The following is a 10,789-nucleotide window of genomic DNA, read 5'->3' on the forward strand; positions in this document are numbered from 1 at the left end:
TGGTTTGGTTTGATTACTGAGATTCTAATGTAGACCTGAGAGTCGTGAGGTGATTTACATTTGGATCGGGTTGCGCGCCACAACGGGTTGATATTTGATTATTGCATTTCTTCTTTATTTGGAAATCTTTTTTATTGTTTACCTTATTTACTTGCATATCTTCCGTATATGATGGATTGTCAAGCGAGCAAAATACTTTAAAAAGAATTGTGAGCACCAAAGTGGTTTTATCTGTGTTTTCCTTATTTGATCATATATATGTTCTATACTTGTTGGAAATTATGAACTTGTACAGGTGACTGTTGAGTATCATTTATAATTCTTGCTTCTATTACCTCGTCGAGGTTAGTTATGATACTTATTGAGTACATGGGGTCGGTTGTACTCATATTACACTTTTGCACCTTGCATGCAGATCCTGGAGTTGATGCTGCTCCGTACGACGAAAGCCAACTTTGAAGATGTACCTGCGTTCCGGATATGGCTACCACTTGTCCTTGGTGGCTTTAGATTTGAATTGTGTTTATGTATAGTTTCCAAACAGATATTGTATTACTTCATACCAGCTTGTAAATCTAAGTCTTAGTGGCTCGTGACTTGTACTACTAGTGCATGGGTTATTGTATAAAGGTTTAGTTGTTTCATTTATTGACCCCTTATTATTCTCAATTGAATTGTGTTGGATGTTAGTTGGCTCACCTAGCGGGTTGGTTTAGGTGTCATCACGACTAGTGAATTTTGGGTCGTGACAATCAAGTTGAGTATTTTATTTCTTAATTGTATCGCAAGCCATATGCTTAACTTTGAGAACCCATTTGGTTTCAATAGTTTTGTATTCTTTTAGAAGGTCAACTAGTTCCTGAAGTTAGTTGATTCTTTTAGACTGCATTAATTCTTCCAATTCATTAATCCTTTGAAGGGTAGGAAAGAGCCTTCTCTAGGTTTCTTATATTCATTTTTAAGAGCACCACTTTTGGTTGAGATTCATGTAATCTCTTATTATTCCCGTTTGGATCAGTTTTGCTCTCACTCACACTAGAACTATTCATCTTTTTCCCACTTGAAACAAGAAGAGAATATTTATTGTTACTCTCACTTGAAGCAAGATCACTTTCATTTGTATCTGATGATGAAGGTGGATCTTGGTGAGAAACTAATTTATCATCGCTTAGAAATCCTCCACTCGAAAAAGAGATCCTTCTTGAACTATTTCATGACCCAAAATCCTAACCCGTCGTGATGACGCCCAACACACTCGCTAGGCAAGACAGACATAATAATAAAGAACTCAAAATAATAGAATTTATAGAAATAATAGAATTTATAGACATAATGTAACAAAATACAGCTAATATATGTTAATTCCCCCATAAACTGGTAAATAAAGAGTCATGAGCTCTACGATGGAATGCAAGTCTGAAAACTAAATAACAATATTGTGTGAACTATAAACAACAGTACATAAGAAAAGACAAGCCAAGAGTACAGGCGAGAATGCATCTCTACCTTGTCTCTCGAAACTCAGCTCAACAAGAAAATCTGCTACTAATAACTTGTCCCAACACCTGGATCCTCACAATTAAGTGCAAAGGGTAGTATGAGTACAACCGACCCAGTGTCCAAGTATCATAACTAACCTCGGTGAGGTAAAAGAAGCAGCATTATAAATGATACTTGCCATATCTGTATAGTTTCATCAATTTAACAAGTACAGAATGATAATATGATCAAGTATAAAGCACATAAGGAACTATCTCTGTGTGTGTGTACAATTACACAAGTACTCTCCTTAGTAAATGATACAACATATAAGGGTGATATGCAATGAATCAGGTAAATAACCATAGAAATTATATTAAAAGATGAAATGCAAATCCTAACAAACACTGGCTAGATTTTCCTCAACCTTTCCATAGCCATACCAAACCACTTATCAGTTTTTCTCAATATTCGCGTGTACACCATCAAGAGAGAAACATGAGAGGGTGACCCTAGGGTGATGGATTCATATCTACACGCAAGCACGACAATTCAACGTGCTACCAGTCCAACGTGGTCACAGACTCAATATCATAATCCGCCCAGTGTGGTCACAAGCATAAATGTACAATCCACCCGGCGTGGTCATAGATATAATAACACAATCCTCCCGGCGTGGTCACAGGCATAATAACACAATATGTCCGGCGTAGTCACGAGAATAACAACACAATCCGCCCGGCGTGGTCACATGCTTCTAGTCTAGATCATATCACACAGAAGAAAATATACAAGAATGCATGTATATATGAATTAATAACATATCTCATGCTCTTGCACTGGTATAAATGACATGCTAAAGTGTGCTATCATAGCTCAAATTGGCAAATTCGTCACATAAATAACAATTACCAAGTTTGTTCCGGGAATTAGCCTCTATGTAACCTCAAACATGGCTCAATAGTTCACAACAATGTTACAAATATGAGAAACATCATAGCTTAAAGTTTAACAATCAATTCTAGGCATACCATAGCCTAAGCACAACCCCAAACATGGATAAGTACCTCGGTGCTCGCACATGGGCTCAAACCCACACATATGTGCACCCATACCACGTAGCTATCACAAATAATTCAGGAAACTAGTGCCTCAACCAAGTTTAGGTGAGATACTTACCTCAAGCAAGCCAAATCACTCCTCTAACAAGCTCACCCCATGTGAATCAACCTCCGGACGAACTGAATATAGCCAAATCAACTTATTATAATCAATATAAGCCATAGGAACCGAATCCAAATGATAAAGCTAAGATCTTTAACCAAAATCAAAAAGTCAACCCAAAAGTCAACCCTGGGCAAGTACCTTAGAACCTGACAAAATACAAAAATTTCGAACACCCATACAATTATGAGTTCAAACCATACTAATTTCATCCACAAATCGACCCTCAAATCACCAAAATCTCACTTTTCAATACCATTGTTTAAAATCCCCAATTTTCACTTCAAATTCACATAACCTAGGTGTAATAATCAATGGGAATTCAATAATTATCAATAAAAGTGATTAATCTTCACTTACCTCTTCAATTGTACCAATAACCCTCTCAAACACCGTCCTTAGCCGAGATCCAAAACTCCCAAAATGAGAACAACAATGAAACCCTCGATTATAAAATTTGACCAGCGATCCCGCATAAGCACCCTATTTTCCGCTTCTGCGGTCCAAATTGCGCACATGCGCATTTCACTTAAGTCCCCGACCTACAGCTTATGCGGTCCAACACCCGCTTCTACAGGTCGGCACCTACGAAATCCTTCTGCATCTACAACTCATGCCCATCCAGCCACATTCCGCTTCAACGGAGCTTCCCTCGAACCTGTGGAGGCGCTTCTGTGCACATTCCTCAGCTTCTGCAGACTTTCCTATCCAGCTCACCTTCTGTACTTGCGCCCTCGTTGACAGCATCTGCAGACTTCCCTAGAGCTACCTACTTTTCTTCTACGATCCTTCAGCCGTAACTGCAGCTCCGCATCTGTGGCCAAGCCCACCACAGATGCGATTATACCAGAAGCCATAAGCCTTCAGCAATCATCCCCAAGTTCAAAATGATCTGTTAACCAACCGAAACACCCCCGAGGCCCCCGGTACCCCATCCAAACTTACCAACAAGTCCTAAAACCCAAAACAAACTGGTTCGAAGCCTCAAATCACATCAAACAACACCAAAACTACAAATTGCACATTAGTTTAAGCCTAATGAACTAATGAACTTCCAACTTCTAAAACTAATGTCGAATCATATCAAACCAATTTCGAATGAGCTCAAATTTTGCACACAAGTCACAAATAACAGAACAGACCTACTCTAACTCCCGGAACCAAAATCCGAACCTGAATCGACAAAGTCAACCCTCTATCAAACCTCTCAACCTTCCAAACCTTCAACTTTCCAACTTTCTCCCAAAAGCCTCAAACTGACCTACAAACCTCCAAATTAACATCCGGACATATGCCTAAGTCCAAAATACCATACAAAGCTATTAGAACCATCCAAACTCCATTCTGAAGTCGTCTACACAAAAGTCAAACTCCGATTAACTTTTCTAACTTAAGCTTCCAACCTTGGGACTAAGTGTCCCAATTCACTCCAAAACATTTCCGAAACCAAACCAACCACCCCGTTAATCCACATGACCACAACTAAACATAGAAGAAGCAATAAATAGGGGAATGGGGCTACAATATACAAAACGACCAGCCGGGTCGTTATGTTCTCCCCTTCTTAAATAAATGTTCGTCCTCGAATCGGTCTAAAATCATTCCTGGAGTCTCAAATAGTTGTGTATATAAGCTCTGCATCTTCCGCTCATCCTCCCAAGTAGCCTTCTCAACCGGCCGACCTCTCCAAAAAACCTTAACTCATGCTATATTCTTCGATCTCAACTTTCGAACCTACCGGTCCAAAGTGGCCACCAGTTCCACGTCATAAGTCAAATCCCCATCCAGTTGTACTGTGCTAAAGTCCAAAATATATAATGGATCACCATAATACTTCTGTAGCATAGAAACATGGAACAATGGGTGGACATTTGATAGACTAGGTGGCGATGCAAGCATGTAAGCCACCTCTCCCACTCTCTTAAGCACCTCAAAAGGGCCAATATACCGTGGGCTCAGCTTGCCCCTCTTCTCGAACCTCATCACACACTTCATGGGCGAAACTCTGAGTAACACCTTCTTACCCACCATATATGCAATATTGCGAACCTTCCTATCAGTATAAGTCTTTAGTCTAGACTGTGCAATACAAAGTCGATCCTGAATCAACTTGACTTTCTCCAAGGCATCCTGAACCAAATCAGTGGCCAATAGCCTAGCCTCTCTAAGCTCAAACCAACCAACTGAAGAACGACATCGCCTCCCATATAAAGCCTCATAAGGAGCCATCTGAATACTCGATTGGTAGTTGTTATTGTAGGCAAACTCTGCAAGCAGTAAGAACTAATACTATGAACCCCCAAAATCCATAACACAGGCGCGTAACATATCTTCCAAGATCTGAATGATGCGCTCGAACTGCCCATCCGTCTGGGGGTGTAATTCGCTCCCACTTCCAATCGTGAATCTCAAGTCTCTAAAGCAAACCGCACGGCCACTGATGCTCATACTTTACCTGTTGGTAGTTCAATCACCGAGCTGCAAACTTTACTATATTTTTCTTCATTCTTCTCCACCATTAGTGCTGCATCAAATCGTGATACATCATAGCGGCACCTGTATGAATGGAATTCCGCGAACTGTGGGCCTCCTCAAGAATCAACTCACGCAACCCATCCACATCGGGCATACAAATCCAACCCTGCTCCGTAACACCCCATCATCTCCAATAGAAACCTCCTTGGAATCACCGTATTGCATTGTGTCCTTAAGGACAAGAAAATGGGGGTCGTCATACTGACGTGCTCTGATGCGCTCATACAAAGAAGACTGAGAAACCACTTAAGTAAGAACCCGTCTAGGCTCCGAAACATCTAGCCTCATGAACTGATTGGCCAATGCTGGAACATCTAATGCTACCGGTCTCACACCAATTGGAATATATACAAGGTTACCCATACTCACAACCTTTCTACTCAAGGCATCGGCCACCACATTGTCCTTCCTGGATGATACAAAATGGTGATATCATAGTCTTTTAACAGCTCTAACTACCTCCGATGCCTCAAGTTTAGATCCTTTTGCTTAAATAAGTACTATAGACTTTGATGATCTATAAATACCTCACACGACACACCGTAAAGATAGTGCCTCCAAATTTTCAATGCGTGAAAAATGGTTGCCAACTTCAAATCATGAACGGGATAGTTCCTCTTATGGGTCTTCAACTGATGTGAAGCGTAAGCAATCACCTTACCCTCCTACATCAAGACACACCCGATGCCAATCTGCAAAGCATTGCAATAAACTATATATGAACCCGATGCTGACGGCAAAACTAGTACTAGAGTTATGTTCAGGGTAGTCTTGAGGTTATGAAAGCTCTCCTCACACTCATCAAACTGCCTGAATGGGGCACCCTGCTGGGTCAATCTAGTTAAAGGTGCAGCAATGGATGAGAAACCCTCTATAAAACTGTGATAATAACTTGCCAAACAAAGAAAGCTAAAGATGGTCTGGGCCAACTCTAAATTGCCTCAATCTTCTTCGGATCAACCTTTATCCCCTCACTAGACACCACATGGCCCAAGAACGCCACTGAATCAAGCCAAAACTCACACTTGGAGAATTTAGCATATAGCTTCTTCTCCCTCAAGGACTGGAGTACAATCCTCAGATGTTGCTCATGATCCTCCAAGCTGCGTGAGTACACCATTATGTCACCAATGAATACTATGATGAAAAAATAAAGATACGGCTGGAAAACACTGTTCATCAGATGCATAAAGATTGCTGGGGCGTTGGTCAGCCCAAATGATATCACAAGAAACTCATAGTGCCCATAACATGTCCTAAAATCCGTCTTTAAAATATCAGAATCCCGAATATCCAACTGATGATACCCCGACCTCAAATCAATCTTCGAGAACACTCTAGCACACTGAAACTAGTAAAATAAGTCATTAATGCGCCGTAGAGGATACTTGTTTTTAATGGTGACTTTGTTTAGCTGCCGGTAGTACCATCCTTCTTCTTCACAAATAAAACCAACACACCCCAAGGTGACACACCGGGCCTCATGAAGCCATTATCAAGCAACTCTTGAAACTGTTTATTTAACTCTTTCAATTCCGTTGGTGACATGTGATACAGTTGAATAAAGATGGGCTGAGTGCCCGATGCCAGATCAATACCAAAGTTAATGTCCCTGTCGGGTGGTATGCCCGACAGGTCTACAGGAAACATATATGGGAAGTCTCTCACTACTAGAAAGGACTCAGTTGCAGGAGTATCATCACTAACAACCCACACAAAGGCCAAATATGCCAGACATTACTTCTCAACTATCCGTTGAGCCTTCAAATATTAAATCACTCTATTGGGAACATAATCCAGGGAACCTTTTCACTCAACCCTAGGCAATCCCAACATCGCCAACGCCACGATCTTAGCATGATAATAAAAAATAGCATGACATGGTGACAACCAATCCATGACAAAAAGCACGTCAAAATTAACCATGCTAAGCAGTAAAAGATCAATTCTCATCTCTAATCCCCCAATAATCATCACACATGACCGATACACACGATCTACAATATTAGAATAACCCACCGGTGTAGATATATGAACAAGCATAGGTGAAGAATCATCAGGCATATCCAAATAATGAGCAAAGTATGATGACACATAGGAATAAGTGGAACCAGGATCAAATAGTATTGAAGCATCTCTGCGAAACATTGAAACAATACATGTGATCATGACATTGGAAGCAACTTCCTATGGCCTGGCTGGAAATGCATAGCAACGGGCTTGACCACCACCTGATCGGCCTCCCCCTCTAGGGCGGCCTCGAGCTGGCTGAGCCCTAGCCCGAGATGGTTGTGCGAGTGGAGTAGTTGCTGGTGGTGGAATCATTGGCTGAGAGCTCTACTGCGGAACCCTACTCAATGGTCTGGGGTAATCTCTCTTGAGATGACTCAAGTCTCCGCACTCATAACAACCCCTCTTGAAACGCTGATGACCTTGATAGCCCGAAGAACTGCCTATGGAAACCTGGGAAGAAGGAGCACGGTAAGAACATTGTGCCAGCAATGCACTGATTGATGACTGAGCTGGGTGTGCACTATAGAAACTATAGCTAACTAAAGAACCATGAGGAATATGGCGAGCTGCCTAAACGGGTATAAAAGGACGACCTCTACTGTAGTAGGACTGGCCCCCAGATGAGGCACTACTGAAACCACCTAAACTATGAGTCCTCTTGGCTTCCCTCTCCTTATGCTCCTTCCAGCAAACCAGCTCTAAGCCTCTAGTAATATCGACCACCTAGTCAAACCTAGCATGCGTCGCAACCTCTTAAGCCATACTACAATGTAACCCATAGTTGATGCCATCAATAAACCTCCTAATCTTCCCCCTCTCAGTGGGAACAACCCATACTACATGACGAGCCAAATCTACAAACCTCATCTCATATTGAGTCACGGTCATACCATCCTAGCGTAGCCGCTCAAACTGCCTACACAACTTCTCTTTGCGAATCAGTGGGACAAACTTCTCTAAGAAGAGAACTGAGAACTCATGACATGTAAGTGGCGCTGCATCGGCTACCCTGCTTACCTCAAAAGACTGCCCCCATCTGTAAGCTGCCCCATTCAGCTGAAAAGTAGTAAATGCAACCCCACTATTGTCCAAAATACCTGCTGTGCGAAGAATCCACTAACACTTATCTAGAAAATCCTGAGCATCCTCTGACTCTGTTCCACTAAACTCTGGAGGCTTGAGCCTCCCAAATCGCTCTAGACTCTTCTACTCCTCAAAACTCATAAGTGGACCAACTCCGGCCTGAGAAGCAGCAACCAGCTGAACTGGAAATACACCCATGGTTTGGAGTCCCTGAGCTAGTTGCTCTTGAGTACGGGCAGCAGGAGTCTGGGCACCTCCCCCTTGCTAGTGGCTGGTGCATCTGGAACCAAACCGTCTAAGCTGCACACAGCCAAAATTTGGGCTAAGGACTCCTGAAGGCCATGAATCACGATGGGCACTGCTAGTGCCTGAGCTGACCCCACCGGCTCAACAATATCTGGTACTTGCTCCTCAGTTGGAGCAACTGGTGGCTCCACAAGTGCTGCTCTAGTTGTAGTACGAGCCACACCTCGACCTCTACCACGGCCCCGACCTCTCGCGGCCCTAACTTGTGGTAATGGTGATCGTCCGCCTGATTCGGTCACACATGCCCTCACCATCTTTGGCAAAATAGAATAGTCAAGTTCCAAAATTTGGAAATAACTAAACTGCATGACAAGAATGCAAGAAAGTGAAATTTCCTAACAGTTTGGTAGCCTCTCGAAGATATGTGAATACATCTCTATATCGTTCCGCAAGACTTTACTAAACATGCTCATGACTTGTAATACCTATGAACTTATGGTTCTGGTACCAACTTGCCATGACCCAAAATCCCAACCCGTCGTGATGGCGCTTAAGACACTTGCTAGGCCATCCATACATAACAATAAAGAACTCAAATAACGGAATTTATAGAAATTACATAAGTCTAAATTCTCAATGTAACAAAATACAGCTAATACATGATAAATCCCCTAGAAACTAGTAAATATAGAGTCATGAGATCTACGACGGAACACGAGTCTGAAAATTAAATAACAATATTGTCTGAACTTTAAACAACATTACATAAGAAAAGACAAGCCAAGACTGCAGGCGAGAATGCAGCACTACCTCATCTCTCGAAATGCAGCTCAACACCTGGATCTGTAGAATTAAGTGCAGAGTGTAGTATGAGTACAACCGACCCAATGTACTCAGCAAGTATCATAACTAATCTCCGTGAGGTAAAAAGGCAGAATTATAAATGATAATTGATATAACTGTATAATTTCATCAATTTAACAAGTACAGAACATTAATGTGATCAAGTATAAAGCATTGAAGGAACTATCTCTCTCTATGTGTGTGTTCAATTACTTAAGTACTCTACTCAGTAAATGATACATCTTATAAGGGTGATATGAAATGAATCATGTAAATAACCACGGAAATTGCAAGTAAAGATGAAATGCAAATCCAAACAAACACTAGCCAGATTTCCCTCAATGTTTCAATAGCCGTACAAAACCACTGATCAGTTTTCCCCAAGATTTGTGTGTACATCATGAAGAGAGAAATATTAGAGGCTGACCCTAGGGGATGGATCTATATCCACATGCAAACACGGCCAATTCAACGTGCTATCAGCCCGACATGGTCACCAGCTCAGTATCATAATCCGCCCGGCGTGGTCATATGCATAACTATATAATCCGCTCGGCATGGTCACAGGCATAATAACACAATCCTCCCGGCGTGGTCATATGTCATGCCCCAACCTCAGGGAGTGCGACCGACGCTCAACCGAGATAACCTGACCGAGCAAGCCTGCAAGATTGCCTTCTACCCAACTCACCCATAAATAAAGATGAGATAGATTTAATTAATTAAACACCGAGAGGATTTCATGAACAACATCAATTCCATTACCCTTAGTTACTCCATATTTATGTCTCAAAATACATACACTTTCATAGTTGAAGTAAAACGAGTGATTCAAATTCAACAAAACTAGTTTGACCTTCCCAACACCAATATACAACCCACACTGCATCTACGGAGCCTCTAATAGATACAAAAGAGTACTATGATAATGTCGGCAACAAGGCCCCGTCTATACCTCAAACACAATATGCGAGGAACAAAGATAGACAACCTCGAAATGAAGTGGGCCTCACCAAATCTGTTGGGAAGAGGGTCTACCGCTATCTCCAATTAATGCCACCTGCTGCGGAACCACCTGCATCCATTGAAGATGCAGCGTCCCAGGCAAAAGGGATGTTAGTACATATGAAATAGTACTAGTATCTATGACCAAACACCCTCTCAATAGAAAAGTAATATACAAGTAAGAACACTCATAGAATCAATGGAAGCCTCAAACAAGACCAAAATATCAAGTTAGGAGCGAGACAAGTTTTCAAGTAAATTTCCATATCTTAGGTTGGGAGATCTTTAGCACCGATATACCACCGTGTTTTTAGCATGGAGTTCGATCACAGCTCGATCGGCTAGGCCATCTTACCCAAGA

This window comes from Nicotiana tabacum, chromosome 9 (assembly GCF_000715075.1).
Source record: "Nicotiana tabacum cultivar K326 chromosome 9, ASM71507v2, whole genome shotgun sequence".
Taxonomy (NCBI): Eukaryota; Viridiplantae; Streptophyta; class Magnoliopsida; order Solanales; family Solanaceae; genus Nicotiana; species Nicotiana tabacum.